At 43.0% G+C, this 23,247-nt stretch overlaps 2 pseudogenes; both read right to left on the reverse strand.

The window, feature by feature from the left end:
- Positions 1-6,599: 6,599 nt before the first annotated feature.
- Positions 6,600-6,906, reverse strand: LOC120367604 (ATP synthase F(0) complex subunit f, mitochondrial pseudogene; annotated as a pseudogene).
- A 2,683-nt stretch (positions 6,907-9,589) lies between these two features.
- LOC101050015 (large ribosomal subunit protein eL31-like) lies at positions 9,590-10,060 on the reverse strand (annotated as a pseudogene).
- Positions 10,061-23,247: the final 13,187 nt, after the last annotated feature.

Raw genomic sequence — 23,247 nt, forward strand, 5'->3', positions numbered from 1 at the left:
TTGTTTTACCAGCTGGCAATAAATGTCCTGATTAGTGTGCTTTGGGAAGTGTTTTCTCTATCTCCTTTAGGCTTTGTTGGCTACCTCTCTGTTTTTGAAGCATTCTGTAATTATTACCGTAACCCCTTTTTTTCCCCGATAGAGACAGGGTCTCGCTATGTTGCTCAGGCTGGTCTTGAACTCCTGGACTCAAGTGATCCTCCTGCCTCAGTCTCTCGAAGTGCTCAGATTACAGACATGAGCTACTGTGCCTGACCACAGAATCTCTCTCTCTCTTTTTGAGACGGAGTCTTGCTCTCTTGCCAGGCTGGAGTGCAATGGTGCGATCTCGGCTCACCGCAACCTCAGCCTCCCGGGTTCAAGCAATTCTCCTGCCTCAGCCTCCCAAGTAACTGGGACTACATGCACGCACCACCACATCCAGCTAATTTTTGTATATTTAGTAGAGAGGGGTTTCACCATGTTGGCCAGGATGGTCTTGAACTTCTGACCTTGTATTCCACCTGCCTCAGCCTCCCAAAGTGCTGGGATTACAGGCATGAGCCGCCGTGCCCGGCCAGAATCTCTCTTTTATTTATTTATTTATTTATTTATTTATTTATTTATTTATTTATTTTTTATGAGAGGGAGTTTCGCTCTTGTTACCCAGGCTGGAGTGCAATGGCGCGATCTCGGCTCACCGCAACCTCTGCCTCCTGGGTTCAGGCAATTCTCCTGCCTCAGCCTCCTGAGTAGCTGGGATTACAGGCATGCGCTACCATGCCCAGCTAATTTTTTGTATTTTTGGTAGAGACGGGGTTTCACCATGTTGACCAGGATGGTCTCGATCTCTTGACCTCGTGATCCACCCGCCTCGGCCTCCCAAAGTGCTGGGATTACAGGCTTGAGCCACCGCGCCCGGCCGAGAATCTCTCTTTTAAAACTGTCCGTTGCCTTCCAATTATCTCAGAATAATAGGGGCTTATTCAGTTCAAAGGGATCAGGTCTGCTCTCAAACATTAAGTAGCAAAAAAGCTAAATAATTAAATAAGTTCCTCAATGGGCTCCGGTTTAGGGCTGTTGCTTCTTATATCATCACCCCACGGTTATTGCTGCTGAAGCATGATTCAGCCCAGGCCTGGCCCCACTGCTGGAATGATGCCACTGCTATTTCGGATCTCTGCAGATACCCACATATGGGCTCCTGTAGAATCTCTCTTCTAGTTCACATTCACGGTTAGTCATTATTCCCAAGACAGAACCAATGGGACAAAGTAGCTGGATCCAGAGATCCAGAGAGGCTCGTCATCTTCAATTTCACACTCTGCAGGAGCAATTCCTCCTGTATGGTCTTCTAGGCCCAGGTCACCTGTGCAGGATTCTTCGCTGTCTCATGGTGAGTTCACTCCTTTGAAGCCTTTGACGTCCTTTGTTCCCACCAGTTCTCAAGCCTTCTGAGTGGTTGCAAGGACACTGAATCTCAAAGAGAAGGGGCCAGGGTTTGTTTGCTTTCTTCTCAGGAAGCTTCTTGGTCCCCAGGCAGATTTACACCTAGTGACCACCTCTGTATACCAAGCTTTGAGCGACAGACTTTGTCGGGTCACAAAAGGTCCTCTTACCTTTCTCCCAGAGCGGTAGGTGCCTGTTCATCATATAAATATATGATATATATACATAACTCCAAGGCCAGTCATCGATTTTCCCTGAACAAAAAAGCAGATACATTCTAAAGTGACTTTGCCTGTTCAGTAAAACCAACGGTTCTTAAACTTTTTGGTCTCAGCACCCTATTTCCACTCTTAAAAACTGAGCTTTTATTTTGTGAGTTCTATTTATCGATGTTTACTGTATTAGAAATTAGACAAACTTAAAAGTAATCATTAATTCATTTAAAAATAACAGTAAAAACCATATACATGTTAGCTCAAATAATACGTATTTTATAAAAATAACTATTTATTCCAAAACAAAGAGGATTTAATGAGAAGAATGGTGTTTCACGGTTTTACAAATTTGTTTAATATTTGGTCTAACAAAAGACATTTGGTTCTCATAGTTGCTTTTTCGATCAATCTGCTGTAATGTTATTTTGGTTGAAGTAGTTAAAAAAAATTCAGCCTTACACAGACATAAAGCTGGAAAACAGAGGAGTATTTCAGTAGCATTTTTAGATAATCATAGGTATTATTCTTTGGTGCCCTACCAAAACTTGACAAGTGGTAATTTCTTAAAGTGTAGTTGCAATGTAGAATCTGAATTCACATAAATGAACTTTTTGTATTCTGTTGTATTAAAATTCATTGGTTTATTTTGCACTATGAATGGATCTTTTGCCCATGCATAATTTTGTAACATCATGCACTGGTCATGTGGAAAATACTAGTTCCCCGAATGACGCAGATCTTCCAAATATTGGTGCTTTTCATTACACAATATTAAAAGAATCACATTTGTGATTATCACCATTGATCTCAAAAGAAGAATCTTAGGTATTGGGGAGCTTTCAAGCTCACAGTGGCAGATTGAAGTTTTTGAAAATTCTAGGTTTTGCTTGAAAGCTCAAATTTTATTTTATTTTATTTATTTATTTTTTGAGATGGAGTTTCCCTGTTGTTGTCCAGGCTGGAGTGCAATGGGGTGATCTCGGCTCACTGCAACCTCCGCTTCCTGGGTTCAAGTGATTCTGTTGTCTCAGGCTTCCAAGTAGCTGGGTTTACAGGTGTCTGACACCATGCCCAGCTAATTTTTGTATTTTTAGTAGAGATGGGGTTTCACCATGTTGGCCAGGTTGGTCTCAAACTCCTGACCTCAGGTGATGCACCTGCCTCAGCCTCCCACAGTGCTGGGATTACAGGTGTGAGCCACTGCACCCGGCTGAAAGCTCAAATTCTATTACTGGCAACCAACACTGTCAGTTGAATTCCTTAAGTGACAGGTTCACTTCATTTAAGATTGAGACTGTGCCAAACATCGAAGCCTAAATAATCATACATCTGTCAGTTGTTCTTTCAAGTAAAAGTGGTGTTCCAGCTGGGTGTGGTGACACATTCCTATAATCCCAGAAATTTGGGAGGCTGAAGTGGGTGAATCACTTGAGCTCAGGAGTTCAAGGCCAGCCTAGGCAACTTGGTGAAACCCTGTCTCTACAAAAATGTAAAAATTAGTTGGATATGGTAGCATATGCCTATAGTCTCAGCTGTTTGGGAGGATTGTTTGAACCCAAGAGGCAGAGGGTGCAGTGAGACAAGATCGAGCCACTGCACTCTATTCTGGGTGACAGAGCGAGACTCTGTCTCAAAATGAAACAAAGAAAAAAAAGATAAATACTTGAGACTGGGTAATATATAAAAAAAGAAGTTTCATTGGCTTATGACTTTACAGGCTGTACAGGAAGCACAGTGGCACCTGCTTCTGGGGAGGCCTTGGGAAGCTTCCAATCATGGTGGAAGGCAAAGGGGGAGCAGGTGTCTCACACGGTGAAAGCAGGAGTAAGACAGAGAACTGGGGAGAGGTGCCACACAGATCTCCTGTGAACTACTCACTATCGTGAGGGCAGCACCAAGCGGATGGTGCTGATAACTGTTCTCATGAGAAATCCACCCCCATGATCCAATCACCTTCACCAGGCCCTACCTTTAATATTGGGGATTATAGTTTGATATGAGATTTAGGTGGGGACTAATACACAAACTATGTCAGAGTAAGCCCTGCAGGATGGAGGATTGGCATCCAGGTGGCTGACCTCTGGGCTAAGCAGTTTTTGAACTCTGGTGCCATACCCAACTGCATGTTGGCTTCAGTCATTCCTCTAGAGCTCAGCCAAGGGTGCGTTTTTGCTAGGAATACACTTAACCAATCATTGCTAACAAATTCACCTGCGCAGGATGTAACAGGACATTTTGGTTCTTGAAAGAGATTTCAAAGTCAAATAAGTTCTTTTCTTTTGAGATGGAGTCTCTCTGTCTCCCAGGTTGGAGTTCAGTGGTGTGATCTCAGCTCACGGCAACCTCGGCCTCCCGGGTTCAAGTGATACTCCTATATCAGTCTCCCAAGTAGCTGGGATTACAGGCACTCGCCATCATATCCAGCTAATTTTTGTATTTTTAATAGAGATGGGCTTTCACCATGTGGTGTCAAACTCCTGACCTCAGGTGATTTGCCCCCTCGGCCTCCCAAAGTTCTGGGGTTACAGAGAAGTTCTTGAAACTGCTTGAGATGATCCTTGAGGCAACAGTTTAAGAAAGGAAGTTTTGAGCTGGGCGCGGTGGCTCAAGCCTATAATCCCAGCACTTTGGGAGGCTGAGGCGGGTGGATCACGAGGTCAAGAAATTGAGACCATCCTGGTCAACATGGTGAAACCCCGTCTCTACTAAAAATACAAAAAAATTAGCTGGGCATGGCGGCGCATGCCTGTAATCCCAGCTACTCAGGAGGCTGAGGCAGGAGAATTGCCTGAACCCAGGAGGCGGAGGTTGCGGTGAGCCGAGATCGCGCCATTGCACTCCAGCCTGGGTAACAAGAGCGAAACTCCGTCTCAAAAAAAAAAAGAAAGGAAGTTTTAAGTAGAAGGTATGCAGTATTGTGTGAGCTTCCTAGAGAGGTCAAGACCAAAAAATTCACTGTAGAAGTAGTAAGTGAGAGAGAATTCTGGAACTTAGTGTGCAAATCTATGGCCACAGGTTCCTGGGCAAGCAGGCTTTGATTTTTTTTTTTTTTTTTTTTTTAATTTTAGAAAGAGTCTCTCTCTGGCTGGTTGCTGGCACTACTTAGGTAGCTGATCTCTATTGTGGAGGTAGCTGGGACTCATACATCAATTTTTTTTTTTTGAGACAAGGTCTTGCTCTGTTTTTTTTGAGACAAGGTCTTGCTCTGTTGCCTACGCTAGAATGTAGTAGTCTGATCATGGTTCACAGAAACTTCAAACTCCTGGGTTCAAGCAATCCTCCCTTTTTTTTTTTTTTGAGATGGAGTCTCACTCTGTTACCCAGGCAGGAGTACAGTGGTGCGATCTTGGTTCATTGCAACCTCTGCTGCCTGGGTTCAAGCGATTCTCCTGCCTCAGCCTCCCGAGTAGCTGAGATTACAGGCACCTGCTATGGTGCCCAGCTAATTTTTGTAGTTTTAGTAGAGATGGGGTTTCACCATGTTGGCCAGCTGGTCTTGAATTCCTGACTTCGTGATCCATCCACCTCAGCCTCTCAAAGTGCTTGGATTACACGAATGAGCCACTGTGCCCACCCTAATTGTTCAATTTTTTGTAGAGGTGGGGTCTGACTGTGTTGTCCAGGCTGGTCTTGAACTCCTGGGCTCAAGAAATCCTCCTGCCTTGGCCTCTCAAAATGTTGGGATTGCAGGTGTGAGCCACTGCGCCTGGCTCAAATTTTTGGATTGTGTACTAACTAGAGGGAGAAAAGACCTCCCCATTTCTGTTACTAATAGAGTTTTGAAAAGAGCTCAAAGGCGGGTTTTGTAGGGAAAAACAGGCTTAATTAGAGCCAATGACTGCTGCTACTGTTCATGGTGATAAGTAACATATGTAGGAGGCAGGAATTGGAGTTGAGTCTAAGAATTCAGTGAAATCAAGATATCAGAATACGAGGTCACTAGGAGAAATGTACAGCCCTTCTTTTTCTCAAGAATCCTTGAAGAGCTGGGCATGGTGGCTCACACCTGTAATCTCGCACTTTGGGAGGCCAAGGTGGGTGGATCACCTGAGGTTGGGAGCTCAAGACCAGCCTGACATACATGGAGAAACCTCATCTCTACTAAAAAAAAAAAAAAAAAAAAAAAAAAAAAAAAAAAAAAAAAAAAAAAAATAGTTGGGCATGGTGGCAGATGTCTGTAATCCCAGCTACTTGGGAGGCTGAAGCAAGAGAATTGCTTGAACCTGGGAGGCGGAGGTTGCCGTGAGCTGAGATCACGCCATTGCACTCCAGCCTGGGCAACAAGAGTGAAACTCCACCTAAAAAAAAAAAAAAGGAGGGGGAGGTTACAGCGAGCCGAGATTGCGCCACTGCACTCCAGTTTGGGAGACAGATGAAGACTCCGTCTCAAAAAAAAAAAAAAGCCAGGCGCGGTGGCTCAAGCCTGTAATCCCAGCACTTTGGGGGGCCGAGGCAGGTGGATCACAAGGTCGAGAGATCGAGACCAACCTGGTCAATAAGGTGAAACCCCGTCTCTACTAAAAATAAAAAAAAATTAAAAAAAAAAATTAGCTGGGCATGGTGGCGCATGCCTGTAATCTCAGTTACTCAGGAGGCTGAGACAGGAGAATTGCCTGAACCCAGGAGGCGGAGGCTGAGGTGAGCCGAGATCGCACCATTGCACTCCAGCCTGGGTAACAAAAGCGAAACTCCGTCTCAAAAAAAAAAAAAAAAAAGAATCCTCGAGGGTAGTCGGGGAGGGGGGCACTAGATTTCCCCTGTATATAGGGTGGGAAAGTGAGTTATTTTCATATAAATCTTTTTTCTTTATTTCATTGTGTCTTCTTGCTTAAACAATTCTTATGTAATTACCATTTTTTTTTTAAACCAGTCATCTTTTATTTGGAGGTTAATTCCCATTAGAATATGAAAGGATTCAGCAATGATTGAGATTGTGACCCTCATGGAGGGGTTCAGGCCAAGAAGGTTGTGGGGGCGTGCAAAGTGTGTTCTCTTCTTCAGTAGTACTTGCGTGGCCGCTCATGCTTGAGCCTGTAGGAAAGGCAGTAGCTGAAAAGCACGTGGCCTGCCAGCACCGTGGTAACCCCTGAAATGCCCCCTTCTTCATGTTGATCTACTTGTCATAGTAGTACTGATAGCACCTTCTTTGAAACGCTCTGGTAATGCTGCTAGGGGTGAAGTCCCACATCAATATCCAGTGTGGCAGCTCGCCTAGTTTGATCTCCAGAAGTTTTTTGTCCTTCACTAGTACGATTGATGACATCTTGGAGTCCTGGTGTCTGCTGTGCCAGTAATTGCTTATTTTTAATATTTATTTTATTTTGATATTTTATTTCGAGATGAGGTCTTGCTATATTGTCCAGGCTGGTCTCAAATTCTTGGGCTTAAGGGATCCTCCTGCCTCAGCCTTCTGAGTTGCCTGGATTACAAGCACATACCATCAGGCCCAGCTTATTTTTTAAACTAACCTTAATTTTTAAACAAGTATTATGTACGCATGGTATAAAATACAAAAAGTTCAAAAGGGTGTACAATGAAAAATAAGCATCCTCTCCTCCTCAGTTTCCTAGCTATTTAGGTACCATTGTTTTTTTTTTTTTTTTTTTTTGAGATGGAGTTTTCGCTCTTGTTACCCAGGCTGGAGTGCAATGGCGCGATCTCGGCTCACCGCAACCTCCGCCTCCTGGGTTCAGGCAATTCTCCTGCCTCAGCCTCCTGAGTAGCTGGGATTACAGGCACGCACCACCATGCCCAGCTAATTTTTTGTATTTTTAGTAGAGACGGGGTTTCACCATGTTGACCGGGATGGTCTCGATCTCTCGACCTCGTGATCCACCCGCCTCGGCCTCCCAAAGTGCTGGGATTACAAGCTTGAGCCACCGCGCCCGGCCTTTTTTTTTTTTTTTTTTTTTGCTTTGTTTGTTTTTTTGAGACGGAGTCTTGCTGTGTTGCCCAGGCTGGAGGATGATGGCATGATCTTGCCTCACTGCAACCTCCAGCTTCTGGGTTCAAGCGATTCTCCTGCTTCAACCTCCTGAGTAGCTGGGGGGGTTTCACGGTGTTGGTCAGCCTAGTCTTGAACTTCTGACCTCAGGTGATCAGCCTCCCAAAGTTCTGAGACTACAGGCATGAGCCACTAATCCTATTGGCTCCCAGCCACCATTGTTACCAATTTATTGAGTATTCCTCAAAAGGTAGTAAACATTTGTTTAACACAGAAGTTTACACATATTTTTTCCTCACACAAATGGTAGCATACTTTGCATAACCTTCTGCATTTTCTTCATGTACTGGTATATGTTGGTTATATCTTTCCATATTACTATAGATAAAGCCCCTTCCCCCAACCCCCACACACACTTGTAATAGATTTTGGCTGCATAGTATTTCATGGTTAGAAGTACCATGATTGGCTGGGCGAGGTGGCTCACACCTGTAATCCCAGCACTTTGGGAGGCTGAGGCAGGTGGATCACGAGGTCAAGAGATCAAGCCATCCTGGCCAACATGGTGAAACCCCATCTCTACTAAAAATACAAAAATTAGGTGGGAGTGGTGGCCCATGCCTTTAATACCAGCTACTTGGGAGACTGAGGCAGGAGAGTCGCTTGAACCCGGGAGGTGGAGGTTGCAGTGAGCCGAGATCATGCCACTGCACTCCAGCCTGGTGGCAGAGCACATTAGGCCTCCCAAAGTGCTGGGATACAGGTGTGAGCCACTGTGCCCAGCCGCGACTGGATTCTTTCTATGGCTTCCTGCTTCACAGATGCCTTCCGGATCTGTACCTTCAGATGCAAACCCATATCCTCTTTGTGTTCATCTGTATACTATCATGTAGAGAGACAAATCCCATTTCTCCACTCTAGGAAAGTCTTAGAGACAGAAATACATTTTTTTTTTTAAAGAGACCAGGTTTCACCATGTTGTCCAGGCTGATCTCGAACTCCTGACCTCAGGTGATCCACCTGCCTCAGCCTTCCAAAGTGCTGGGATTGCAGGCATGAGGCACCATGCCCAGCCTTTTTTTTTTTTTTTTTTTGAGATAGTCTCACTCTGTCACCCATGTTGGAGTGCAGTGGCACAATCTTGCCTCGCTGCAAGTTCTGTCTCCCAGGTTCAAGTGATTCTCCTGCCTCAGCCTCCCAAGTAGCTGGGATTACAGGTATGTGCCATCATGTCCAGCTAATTTTTATATTTTTAGTACAGGCAGGGCTTTCACTATGTTGGCCAGCCTGGTCTTGAGCTCCAGACCTCAAGTGATCCGCCTGCCTCAGCCTCCCAAAGTCCTGGGATTACAGGCATGAGCCACTGCACCTGGCCCTAGGAGTACATTTTGATATATTTGAGGGAAAAGGAATGTTCGGTCTACATGAAGATGGGGTGGTAGCAGAAGCTTCAGAAGAAGCCAGTGATTGGTCAGGGTTGAACTGCAGTTCACAGTTTGCTATCTTGGCTTTGTACTGGAGGGTGAAAACATCATAATCCCAAAGGCCTTTGCTGGAAAACGAAAATAAAGTGGTGAGTGTACCATTGCTGCATCTTGGCAACGGGCCTTCCAGGCTCCAGTTTCTTTCTTTATAATCTGTTCTCCAGCCCACTGTGAGAGTTCTCTTTCAGAAATACATTTCCTACTTCCAGCTTGAACGTCTTGCCTTTGTGGCCTCCAGAATGAAATCTGAGTGATTTAGCACAAGGTCATTAGACATACACAATTCTCTCTTCCCTTCGAGCTGCATGATTTTCCATTCTTTCCTCCTGTCCCATTTCTCACCTGTCCCCCATCCTTGCAGCCACGCTGAACTTCAGACTGTGTGATGTCTCCTTTTTCTTCTTTACTTATTGATTGGAGATCTGGTTAAAGAATGCCTTCTCAGGGAGTGGTTAAAAAAAAAAAAAAAAAAAAAGAATGCCTTCTCTTTATGAAGTCTTTTCTACTTTTTCTTTCTTTTTTTTTTAAAGGTAATTTTTAAAGTTTATTTGATGTATTTGACGATCAGTGATTAGTTCTCATCCACATTGACTGTCTGTAAGATTTTTGAAAGTGGTAGCAGGTACATAGATAACCAAAGTATAGAGCTTATTTGGTGAATCTTCATCCTCATTACGTTTTTTGGACAACCACACATGGATTCGGTATGGGACATGCCTCATTCCTTTGGCCCAGACAGCTTTGTTAAGCCTGGTATCAATGCGCACGTCTGGAGTTCCCATCTCCTTCATAGCAAATTTCCGAATCTCTTTGAGTGCCCGAGGGGCATGCTTCTTGAAGGCCACTCCATGGATGAGCTTGTGAATGTTGATGGTGTCTTCTCGGGTCACCACCTCGTTGATGGCAGAATGGCCCTTTTTCTTCTCGCCACTCTTCTTTGCGGGAGCCCTTCTGTCGGGTCCGAGGTGGAAAAGTCTACTTTTTCTCATAAAGAATTCTTGAGCCGCGCGTGGTGGCTCATGCCTGTAATCCCAGCACTTCGAGAGGCCGAGGTGAGCAGATCACGAGGTCAGGAGTTCCAGATCAGCCTGGCCAACACGGTGAAACCCCATTTCTACTAAAAATACAAAAATTAGCCAGGCATGGTGGTGCACCCCTGTAGTCCCAGCTACTCGGGAGGCTGAGGCAGAAGAATCACTTGAACCTGGGAGGCAGAGGTTGCAAGTGAGCCGATATCATGACACTGCACTCCAGCCTGGGCGACTGAGTCAAAAAAAAAAAAAAAAGAAAGAAAGAAATTTTGAGACAGACTCACTCTCTGTACTGCGGAGGGGTGTGTACATAGTTGTACCATTGCACTCATCACACTACATTGCGCCATCTAACAGGTCTGCTATCCTGTTTGTCATGCACTGCCATGCGGGCAGGGTCTAAGTGTCCTACTCATTTCTATAGTCCAATTCACAATGCCTGCAACATTTTAGGCACCAAATACAAATATGTTGAATCAATGATTGAAGATTCACAGTCTAGAGTAACGATGTGATTTGGGGCAAATCTTTTATTCTCATCTGGGATCAGTATTTTTTTTTTTTTTTAGACAGAGTCTTGCTCTGTCACCCAGACTGAAGTGCTGTGGCACAATCTCAGCTCATTGTAATCTCTGTCTCCCAGGCTCAAGCGATTCTCCTGCTTCAGACTCCTGAGTAGGTGGAATTACAGGTGTGTGCCAATTACCACTTGGCTTGTATTTTTGGTAGAGATGGGGTTTCAGGATGTTGGCCAGGCTGATCTTGAACTCCTGACCTCAAATGATCCACCTGCCTCGGCCTCCCAAAGTGCGGGGATTACAGGCATGAGCCATGGAGGCTGGCCAGTAGCTTTTTTTTTGAGACGGAGTTTGCTCTGTTGCCCAGGTTGGAGTGCAGTGGCACAGTCTCGGCTCACTGAAGCTTCTGCCTCCTGGGTTCAAGCTATTCTCCTGCCTCAGTCTCCCGAGTAGCTGGGATTATAGGTGCCTGTCACCACACTCAGCTAATTTTTTGTATTTTTAGTAGAAATGGGGTTTCACCATGTTGACCAGGCTGGTCTCGAACTCCTGATCTCGAGATTCGCATGCCTCAGCCTCCCAAAGTGCTGAGATTACAGGTGTGAGCCACTGCGACTGGCTGCTAGTATTCTTTATAACTAAAAAATTCTCTCTTCCTGTCTTAAAATTTTGCAACTCTAGGATAATAGATATGTCTTAATTCTTGAAATTAAAAGTTGAGAAGTGTTTGTTACTTTTACTCTTTAAGTGTCTATAATCATACTTCACTAATATAAAATCTGACACGTGGCTGGATTTTATTTCTTATACTAGCTGGCCATTTCAGTTTTGCTCTACTGCTAAGCATGAGAGATATAAATCTGCCATACCATAATCAAAGAACTTGATGCCACTGCATTGTTTATTCAAGGTAGTCCCAGAACTCTTTCAACATATGTAAACTGTTTTTTCTCATGTTTTTCTGCTATTTTCCCCTTTGAATTTTTTTTGTCATGCTAAAAATATACATAGCTTTTTTTTTTTTTTTTTTTTTTTTTTTTTTTTTTTTTTTTAGACAAAGTCTCATTCTGGAGTGCAGTGGTGCTATCTCGGCTCACTGCAACCTCTGCCTCAAGAGTTCAAGAGATTCTCCTGCCTCAGCCTTCTGAGTACCTGGGACTACAGGCGCATGTCACCATACCTGGCTAATTTTTTGTCTTTTTACTAGAGATGGTGTTTCCTCATGTTAGCCAGGATAGTCTCGATCTCCTGACCTTGTGATCTGCCCACATCTGGCTCCCAGAGTGCTGTGATTATAGGTGTGAGCCACCATGCCTGGGCCATAACATAACATTTTTTATTTTAACCTCTTTAAAGTGTTCCCTCTTGAGTTTTATTGGCAAATAATTCAAGGGCATTATTCCAATTGCTCTCCCCTTCCAAATCCCACATTCAATAATATATTGAGTTATCTATCCATATCAATATATAGATTTCTCCTACAGACAGTGGAAATCTGCATATGATCTAAAAGGCTCATCAATTAAAATGAACAAATATACCATGTTTCATAAGCAGCTAATTTGTGAAGATTGTATGACAACACACAGCCAAACTTTTTTTAAAAAACTTTTTTTTTTTTTTTTTTTAATGACTAGGTTTCACCATGTTGGCCAGGCTGGTCTTGAACTCCCGACCTCAGGTGATCCACTCACCTTGGCCTCCCAAAGTGTTGAGATTACAGGCGTGAGCCACCATGCCTGGCCATACAGCCAAACTTTTATAAAGGATTGAGTGCGTTAGAAGGCAGAGACTACTCAAAACTAAGATTAATATTTTGGTGAAGAGTGAAAGACTAATTAAAAAATGTGTGAGAGGCCGGGCACGGTGGCTTAAGCCTGCAATTCCAGCACTTTGGGAGGCTGAGGTGGGCAGATCACTTGAGTTTAGGAGTTTGAGACCAGCCTGTTTAACGTGGTGAAACCCCGTCTCTACTAAAAATACAAAAATTAGCCAGGTGTAGTGGTGGTACATGCCTGTAATCCCAGCTAATCAAAAGCCTGAGGGAGGAGAATCACTTGAACCTGGGAGGAGGAGGTTGCAGTGAACTGAGATTCCTCCATTGCCCTACAGTTTTAGGAGACAGAGCGAGACTGTCTCAAAAAAAGAGAGAGAGCGCCGGGCGCGGTGGCTCAAGCCTGTAATCCCAGCACTTTGGGAGGCCGAGGCGGGTGGATCACGAGGTCAAGAGATCGAGACCATCCTGGTCAACATGGTGAAACCCCGTCTCTACTAAAAATACAAAAAAAAAAAAAAATTAGCTGGGCATGGTGGCACGTGCCTGTAATCCCAGCTACTCAGGAGGCTGAGGCAGGAGAATTGCCTGAACCCAGGAGTCGGAGGTTGCGGTGAGCCGAGATCGCGCCATTGCACTCCAGCCTGGGTAACAAGAGCGAAACTCCGTCTCAAAAAAAAAAAAAGAGAGAGAGAAATGTGTGGGAATAGGTTGAACTTTAATAAGAGTTTTAGAAATAGTCTACAGTCTTTCAGTTATTTATTTACTTATTTTTAGAGACAAGCATCTGACTATATTGTCCAAGCTGGTTTTGAACTCCTCAGCTCAAGGGATCCTGCTGCCTCAGCCTCCCAAAGTGCTGGGATTACAGGTGTGTGCCACCATGCCTGGCCCAGCTTCTTTCTTTAAATGTTACTCCTTATTTATGTATATACATGTAGATTGGTAGAAATAGTAAATGTAACAATAAAGTCATAATGTTTTGAGTTTCTATTTTCTCTCCTACCTGGTATAAGCCTTTCAGAAAAAAATATTTTCTTATTCAGATTTATTTATTATGAGAAGTCATATTCTGAAGATTGATAGCAGCTTTAATAAATAACTGTTGGTTATTTATCAAATAAATAAATAAATGTTGGTCAAATCCAAGAATATCAACTTTCCAACACAGAAATCTTCTTGCTTTCTCTTCTTTTTATTTTTTTTGAGATGGAGTCTCACTCTATTGCCCCAGGCTGAAGTGCAGGGGTTCAATCTCAGCTCACCACAACTTCTACCTCCCTGGGTTCAAGCGATTCTCCTGCCTCAGCCTCCCAAGTAGCTAGGATTACAGGCATGTGCCACTAGGCCCGGCTAATTTTGTATTTTTAGTAGAGATGGGATTTCACCATATTGGCCAGGCTGGTCTGGTTTCCAACTCCCAATCTCAGGTGATCCACCCTCCTTAGCTTAAGTGCGTGAGTTGCCACGCCTGGCCAAGAAATCTTGCTTTCTTTCTGAAATGCTGTCATGCTGTTCAGGTTTATGCGGGGAACAGCATCTTCCAGCTATTCTTCCCATTTCATAGCTGGAAGATGTTAGACTAAATCAGTCCAGCTGTTTTTCTATAAAATGATTAAAAAAAAATCCCAGTGACCTTTTTCTGCCCTCAAATAACTTTAAGAATAGTTGGACATAAAACCTTCAAACTCTACATATTCATAGCCCTCAGAGGAATATAATCATTGTTAGTTTGAGAAAAAGCTTAGTATTTTTTTGAGTTGGAAAGCTCTAATATTACATGTTTGCACATGTTTGGTATGTAACTCTTCATCTGCTGATGAAAACTGATATGAGACTTTTATAGCATATGTGTAGATGCTGGTTTTTTTTACTTTATTTACCATGTCACAGGACTTACAAAGGCATAGAGAATTTATGCGGTGACCTTTATATTGAAGTTAAAACTTTACATCTGTTCACCAATATAAAAAGAGAGAGATCCTGCTATGACATTGCAAAAGTCATATAGAAAATCTTACACTGATGATTCCAAAGACCTAACCTCCGCTGTGTTTAGATCTAATCAAAGGAGGCTGAGTGTTCTGGCACTCCATGGGAAAGGGTATTTTGGGAGGCTTTGTAAAAGATTTTTATACACATTTTGCATAGATTCCTAAGCAAAGATTGTTGATTGCTAGTGTAGTCAGGATACTTGGGGTATAAACACAACTTTTACCAGAGTTCCATGTAGAACTCTGATGGCAGTTAATTCCTTAATGCTTCATACATACCCCTCCCTGAATATTTGGCTACCAGCCAAAACACAAGACCTTTTTATCTTTTTTTTTTTTTTTTTTTCGAGACTGAGTCTCTGCCGCCAGGCTGGAATGCAGTGGTACAATATCGGTTCACTGCAACCTCTACCTCCTGGGTTCAAGTGATTCCCCTGCCTCAGCCTCCTCAGTAGCTGGGACTACAGGCACGTGCCACCATGCCAGGCTAATTTTCTTTTGTATTTTAGTAGAGACGGGGTTTCACCATGTTGGCCAGGATGGTCTTGATCTCCTGACCTTGTGATCCACTTGCCTCGGCCTCCTAAAGTGCTGGGATTACAGACATGAGCCACTATGCCCGGCCTTTTTTTTTTTTTTTTTTTTTTTTAATTTAAACTTTTTATTTTTATTTTTAGAAAGTCTTGCTCTTTCACTCAAGCTGGAATGCAGTCGGATAGCTCATTGCAGTCTCAACCTTCTGGCCTCAAGCAATCTTCCTACCGTTAGTTTCATAATGCTCTCCATTCATCTTTCATCCTAGGGTGGAAAGAGCTTTCTGCTGTGATTAGCCCCAGGGTACTGGACTATCCCTTGTTGGTTTTCTCAAGTGTCTACACCTGTTATGTGGTGTTTTTTTTTTTTTTGACAGAGTCTCGCTCTGTCGCCCAGGCTGGAGTACAGTGGTGCAATCTTGGCTCACTATAGCCTCCATCTCCTAGGTTGAAGCCATTTTCTTGCCTCAGCCTCTCAAGTAGCTGGGATTACAGGCATGTATCACCATGCCAGGCTAATATTTGTATTTTTAGTAGAGATAGGTTTTCACCATGTTGTCCTGGCTGATCTTGAACTCCTGGTCTCAAGTCATCCTCCCGCCTTGGCCTCCCAAAGAGCTGGGATTCTAGGCATGAGCCACCGTTCCCAGCCTGTTATGGGTTGAATTATGTTCCCCTCTCCCAATTAATATGTTGAAATCCTAACCCCCAATACCTCAGAATGTGACGGTACTTGGATAAAAGGTCTTTACAGGGGTAATCAAGTTAAAATTAGGCCATTAAAGTGGGCTGTGGCCAGATGTGGGGGTGTGTACCTGTAGTACCAGCTACTTAGGAGGCTGAGGTGGGAGGATCACTTGAGCTCAGGAGTTCGAGGTTCCAGTGAGCTACAATTTCACCACTGTACTCCAGCATGGGTAACAAAGAGATACCCTCAAACAACAATAAAAAAAAAAGTGGGCTCTAATCCAATGAGACTAGTATTTGTATATAAAGCATAAATTTGGATTCAGAAATAGACACACATAAAAGAAGACAGTGTGAAGACACTGGGAGGCAATGGCCATCTATGAGGCAAGGACAGAGGTGTGGACAGGGTCTTTCCCTTACATCCCCAGAAGGGATGAACCATGCTGACACTTTGATTTTGGCTTTCCAGCCTCCGGAAAATGCATTTCTATTGTTTAAGCCATCCAGTCTCTAGTACTGAGTTATGACAACTCTAGTAAACTAGTATAACACCTTTATAAATTCTCTCTTCATTTAACAATATTTAATAATGCAGTTTCAGCGTGGCATCTGTTTCCTATTGGAACTGAACCAATGTAGATCTATAATCTATCAATCTATCTATGCCTTATTTGATTCAGATTTGTTTTCTGTTAAGAAATTGGGCCAGGCGCAGTGGCTCGTGCCTGTAATCCCAACACTTTGGAAGGCTGAGGTGGGAGGATTGCTTGAGCCTAAAAGTTCAAGACCAGCCTGGACAAAATAGTGAGAACTCATCTCTACAAAAATAAAAAAATTAACTGGGTGTGGTGGTGCATACCTGTGGTCCCAGCTACACGGGAGGCTGAGGCAAGAGGATCCCATGTGCCCAGGAGTTCAAGGCTGCAGTGAACTATGATGATGCCAGTGCACTCCAGCCTGGCAACAGACTAAGACCCTATTTGAAGAAAAGAAAAAAGAAATTAACACTGCCAATTCACAAATTTCTTTCACATTATTAAATATGCTTGCACAACATTCTGAACACATTTAGGAAGTCTGATTTGTATTCCTCCTCTAACACCAGCCCCACCTGGAGACAGGACTGCTCCCAAGCTGTCTGTTCTTCCAGGAGGCTGTGATTCATTGGTCATGTTGACCAAAGTCATGCATGGAGTAACTTGGTAACAGTGCCATTCCTGTGCATATAAATATTTTAATCATCTCCCAGATTAAATCAGTAACTAATTGTTGCCTTACTGAACGATCAACGATCAGTGTTCTGTGGAAATCTCTTTTATTATAAAGGGGGAATATGTCTGCCTTAGTGTTATACCTCAGGCCTTTTATTTTCAAATTGCTATTTCCTCTTTTTTTCTTTTCTTTGTTCCATTCATTCTCAAAGGAGGTGAAAATTTGCTGTGTCTGTATTTGTTCCCAGTAATTTATTAAATCCAATTATTTTAAGGAATATCCCTAAAGAAAAAGAAACATTTAATGTTCCTGGTTTTTAAAAAGGGAACAAAAATACAAAAAGCTTTTCACTGGAAATACCCTATTGAAAAAAAACTAAACACAACCTTCTCTGCCAAATTAATGTATCTTATCTTATTATTACTATTTTTTGAGACGGAATTGCGCTCTTGTTGCCCAGGCTGGAGTGCAATAGCATTGCACTCAGCTCAGCTCGATGTAACCTCTGCCTCCTGGGTTCAAGCAATTCTCCTGCCTCAGCCTCCCAAGTAGCTGGGATTACAAGCATGTGCCACCAAGCCCTGCTAATTTTGTATTTTTAGTAGCGATAGGGTTTCTCCATGTTGGTCAGGCTGGTCTCAAACTCCCAACCTCAGGTGGTCTACCTGCCTTGGCCTCCCAAAGTGCTGGGATTATAGGAGTGAGCCACTGCGCCCGGCCCAAATTAAATTTTACCAATGTCAAAAGCAGTAAAATCAGCTGGGCACAGTGGCTAATGCCTGCAATCCCAACACTTTAGGAGGCTGAGGCAGGTGGATTGCTTGAGCCCAGGAGTCTGAGACCAGCCTGGGCAACAGTGAATCCCTGTTTCTACAAAAAAACACAAGAATCAGCTGGGTATGGTGGCATGTACCTGTAATCCCAGCTACTGGGAAGGCTGGCGTGGGAGGATCACTTGAGCCCAGGAGGTCCAGGCTGCAGTGAGCTATGATTATGCCACTGTACTCCAGCCTGGGTGAGAGAGTGAGACCCTGTCTCAAGAAACAAAAAAGCAGTAAAATCGAGTCTCATGCTTACTTGCCTATTTTGTACAATTAACAAAGTTGGTCTTTCAAACAGAATTAGCCTAAGAAGAATGAGCAATTTAAGGAAAAAAGAAATTTAACAGCCTTGGGGGAAATAAAACTAGAATGGGAAATTCAATCCATATTACATTTGAGCCACTGAATGTGATTTAACCATAGGGAAGGGTGGCCTGGCAAATCCCCTCAACCACCGTCCATCTTAATACAGCACTGAAAGCAATGCTTGTCACTTACGCTACTCTTTCACCGTGGCTTTCAAGATAATATGCTGTCCATTTTTTAATAACATTTAACATGTTCATCTCCCTTTGACCAAGCACTTATAGCAAAATTATTAGTGCTTATGGCTTACTGCAGACAGTATTTATGCTGCTTTCCAGAAGCCACTTTTATCTGTTGGAAAAAAAAAAAAAAATCCCACTGTAGGATTTTCAACCTTTTAGGCTTACATCTGACTCTATTAGCTTCTAAAGAGAAGAACCATAAATAATCTTCCCATTCTACATTCTATGCTTTTAGCTAAAGCATTAATCATAGAGGATTTTTACTTTGCCTCATGAGAAAAACCAGTCTTATAGTTAAAATTTGGGTTTACAAAATATGGTTTTTAGGTAGCAATGGAGGTTTGGAGATAGAAAGTGGGGAGGTCTTTGCTGGGCTTTTTGAATATTACAGCTTGGGAACAAATGGACTTTTTCCAGGGCCAAATCATATCTCAGAGACCTGGCTAGTAATAAATTTTGGGGGAAAGGAGTAATATTAACTCTTTCAGGTCATAAGGACACCATTTATTCTTTACACTAACAATGTACTTGGACCATCCTTGTGGTTCTGAGCCATTCTGTGCCTCCCAAAGAACCTTAGTGTTTAAACCTACGGTAGGAATTATTTTGGAGCACAATTACGGTCGATGAGCTGTGTTCTTTTATATGGGCTTTCTCTGAAATTCCCTTCCTACAGTTTTTATTATTGTTTTCCTTGTCATTGAAGTGAAAGGTGTTCTTGGATGCATTTCATTCAGTAAAAGGGCATATTTTTTTTCTTATAAGGCTATCATGGGAGAACAGTTTTTAACAGGATTCTTTGTTTTTCTTTTTTCTTTTTTTTCAAAGGCACAAGTATGTCATCTTTAGGAGTTGGCAGGGCAGGGCTTGACAGTGCTAGTTTTGTTTCAATTATTTATATATTTATTTATTTATTGGAGGCAGAGTCTCGTTCTGTTGACCAGGCTGGAGTGAAGTGGTATGATCTCGGCTCACTGCAACCTCTGCCTCCTGGGTTCAAGTGATTCTTGTGACTCAGCCTCCTCAGTAGCTGGGACAGGTATGTGCCACCATGCTGACTAATTTTTTTTCTTTTTTCTTTTTTTTTTTTTGAGACGGAGTTTCGCTCTTATTACCCAGGCTGGAGTGCAATGGCGCGATCTTGGTTCACCGCAACCTCCGCCTCCTGGGTTCAGGCAATTCTCCTGCCTCAGCCTCCTGAGTAGCTGGGATTACAGGCACACGCCACCATGCCCAGCTAATTTTTTGTATTTTTAGTAGAGACGGGGTTTCACCATGTTGACCAGGATGGTCTCAATCTCTTGCCCTCGTGATCCACCCACCTCGGCCTCCCAAAGTGCTGGGATTTCAGGTGTGAGCCACCGCGCCCGGCATTTTTTTTCTTTTTTGAGACGAAGTCTCATTCTGTTGCCCAGGTTGGAATGCAATGGCGTGGTCTGCAACTTCTGCCTTCTGGATTCAAGCGATTCTCCTGCCTCAGCCTCCCAAGCAGCTGGGATTACAGGAGACTGCCACCATGCCCAGCTGATTTTTGTATTTTTAGTAGAGACGGGGTTCCTCCATGTTGGCCAGGCTGGTCTTGAACTCCTGACCTTGTGATCCACCCATTTCGACCTCCCAAAGTGCTGGGATTACAGATGTGAGCCACTGTGTCCAGCCACTTTTTGTATTTTTAGTAGAAACGGTTTCACTGTATTTCTCTGGCTAGTCTCAAACTCCTGAGCTCAGGCAGTCTGCTCATGTTGGCCCCCCAAAGTGCTAGGATTACAGACAAGAGCCACTGCACGCAGTTATAGTTAAACCATTAATTCTCTAAGTCATTTGCTGCTTCTTTTTTTTAAGATTTATTAACCAATAGATCTGTGATTGCAAACCAAGATATAGGATGAAGAAGCTAAAGTAGGGGAAGAACAATTTCACTAAAGATATTTATCCTAATTTAAAAGTAACTAAACTTTCCCTTTTCATCTAATCACTGTATAGACACATACAAATATAAAGCTAGTCTTTTACTAATTTATAGATTAGAAATCTCTGTTAATCTTGGCCGGGCGCGGTGGCTCAAGCCTGTAATCCCAGCACTTTGGGAGGCCGAGGCAGGTGGATCACGAGGTCGAGAGATCGAGAACATCCTGGTCAACATGGTGAAACCCCGTCTCTACTAAAAATACAAAAAATTAGCTGGGCATGGTGGCACGTGCCTGTAATCCCAGCTACTCAGGAGGCTGAGGCAGGAGAATTGCCTGAACCCAGGAGGCAGAGGTTGCGGTGAGCCGAGATCGCGCCATTGCACTCCAGCCTGGGTAACAAGAGCGAAACTCCGTCTCAAAAAAAAAAAAAAAAAAAAAAAAAGAAATCTCTGTTAATCTAAATTGTAAAGGATAAAATCACATTTGGTACAGATAGATCTTGCAGGACAATTGAAAACGGACAATCTTATTTAATGCACATATGATAATCCTATTGATAGAATAACTATGAAACTATTCCTTAATATGGTTAATATTATTCTATATTTATATGTGCAGTTCACTTTCATGAACTCGTTTAGCATAAGAGCTGATGTTTTAGGTATTGTTTCTTTACTAACACCGAGCATGGTGACTGGCAAATATCAGGCAGTCAAATATCAGTAGAATTAATCAATGAGTACAAATTATTATTTTATTCCTAACTTCCAATATTTAATTTTTTATTTTTGAGATGGAGTCTTGCTCTGTTGCCCAGGTGGAGTGCAGTGGCATGATCTCAGTACACTGCAACCTCTGCCTCCCAGGTTCAAGAGATTCTCCTGCCTCAGCCTCCCAAGGTAGCTAGGATTACAGGCATGCACCACTGCACCTGGATAATTTTTGTGTTTTTGGTAGAGACGGGGTTTCATCATGTTGTTCAGGCTGGTCTCGAATGCCTGACCTTGTGATCCACCCACATTGGCCTCTCAAAGTGCAGGGATCACAGGCATGAGCCACTGCACCCGGCTCCAATATTTAATTTTTAAAAAATTGAGTGAAGCTAGGCATGGTGACAAACACCTGTAATCCTTGCACTTTGGGAGGCGAAGCGGGGTGGATCACCAGGTCAGGAATTCAAGACCAGCCTGGTCAAGATGGTGAAACCCCGTTTCTACTAAATAAAAAAATTAAAAAAAAAAATTAGCTGGGCATGCTGATGGGTACCTGTAATCCCAGCCACTCAGTAGGCTGAGGCAGAGAATTGCTTGAACCCGGGAGGCTGAGGTTGCAGTGAGCCAAGATTATGCCACTGCACTCTAGCCTGGGCGACAGTGAGAGGCCATCTCAAAAAAAAAAAAAAAAAAAAAAAAATGGAGTGAGATGCCAGGACACAATATTGAATATGGTAGCCATTGGGACAGCTTTAAGACAAAAACTTAAAAGAAAATGAAATCTCTATTAAACTACAAAAAGAATAATGACCTTATTATATCTGTAAAAACAAATACAAAATGGCTACGTATTCAAATAGGTAAGTCATTTTCCAAGAAAATGAAAAAGTAAAAAGCCCTAATGAAACATTAGCGCTTAAATTACATTGAAACAATGTAATTTGGCAGGAATATATAGAAATTTTCAGCAATCACTGCACATTGCTGTTGTTAAGACTCTGATTCTGAAAGTTGAAAACCACCAAAATTTTTCTTTTTTTTTTGAGACAGAGTTTTCCTTTTTGTTACACAGGCTGGAGTGCAATGGCACGATCTTGGCTCACCACAACCTCCACCTCTTGGGTTCAGGCAATTCTCCTGCCTCAGCCTCCTGAGTAGCTGGGATTACAGGCATGCACCACCATGCCCAGCTGATTTTTTGTATTTTTTGTATTTTTTTTTTTTTTGAGACAGAGTTTCACTCTTGTTACCCAGGCTGGAGTGCAATGGCGCAATCTCGGCTCACCGCAACCTCTGCCTCCTGGGTTCAGGCAATTCTCCTGCCTCAGCCTCCTGAGTAGCTGGGATTACAGGCATGCGCCACCATGCCCAGCTAATTTTTTTGTATTTTTAGTAGAGACGGGGTTTCACCATGTTGACCAGGATGGTCTCGATCTCTTGACCTCGTGATCCACCCACCTCGGCCTCCCAAAGTGCTGGGATTACAGGCTTGAGCCACCGCGCCCGGCCTAATTTTTTGTATTTTTAGTAGAGAAAAGGTTTCACCATGTTGACCAGGTTGGTCTCGATCTCTTGACCTGGTGATCCACCCGCCTCGGCCTCCCAAAGTGCTGGGATTACAGGCTTGAGCCACCGTGCCCGGCCAAAACCACCAATATTTAAAAAATATTTTTACCACTCAAAACACACCAAACAATACAAGATTTTTAATGGGACAATGGATTGCCTAATTCACATGTTAAAGTGCTCTATGCAGGGAGATTTTACAATCCGGGATCCATAGCCATGCTGTAAGTAGGATTTCTACTTAGATTTAGCTTCTGGGGAGGAGGTAGGCATACACTTAGCTGCATGACATGTACTAGCTTCAAGTCATTCTTTTTTAGCTTCTTTGGCAAGCAGGTTATATCAGCTTAACACTGCAGCCTTATAAAGCCAACTTGCCAGTCATTCGCTTCTTGAACTAGGTTTATACCAGTCAGTAATTCATTTCTGATCCTTGACAATGGCTTATTTAATTTTATTTTACCTATGGATAAAATTTCCTTTTAATTTTGCTAATGCTTCAATATTATTTCCGATTTGATTTAGCTCAGACTTTTAAGGAGCAATTTCAATGGACTTGGATTAAGAGCAGTAATAATTTAATAAATGGCAATGTTATTTATTTTTAAATATATCTCTGCTCTTTTGGGTAACGTGAGGCTGAAACCTACTGGGCTGCATTCCCAGAGAGTTAAGGCATTCAAAGCCACAGGATGAGATAGGAAGTCAGCATTAAATACAGGACATAAAGACCTTGCTGGCCAGACGTGGTGGTCCACTCCTGTAATCCCAGCACTTTGGGAGGCCGAGGTGGGCACATCACTTGAGGTCAGGAGTTTGATACCAGCTGGACCAACATGGTGAAATCTTTCTTGACTAAAAATACA

The sequence above is a fragment of the Saimiri boliviensis genome, chromosome 8 (assembly GCF_048565385.1).
Source record: "Saimiri boliviensis isolate mSaiBol1 chromosome 8, mSaiBol1.pri, whole genome shotgun sequence".
Taxonomy (NCBI): domain Eukaryota; kingdom Metazoa; phylum Chordata; class Mammalia; order Primates; family Cebidae; genus Saimiri; species Saimiri boliviensis.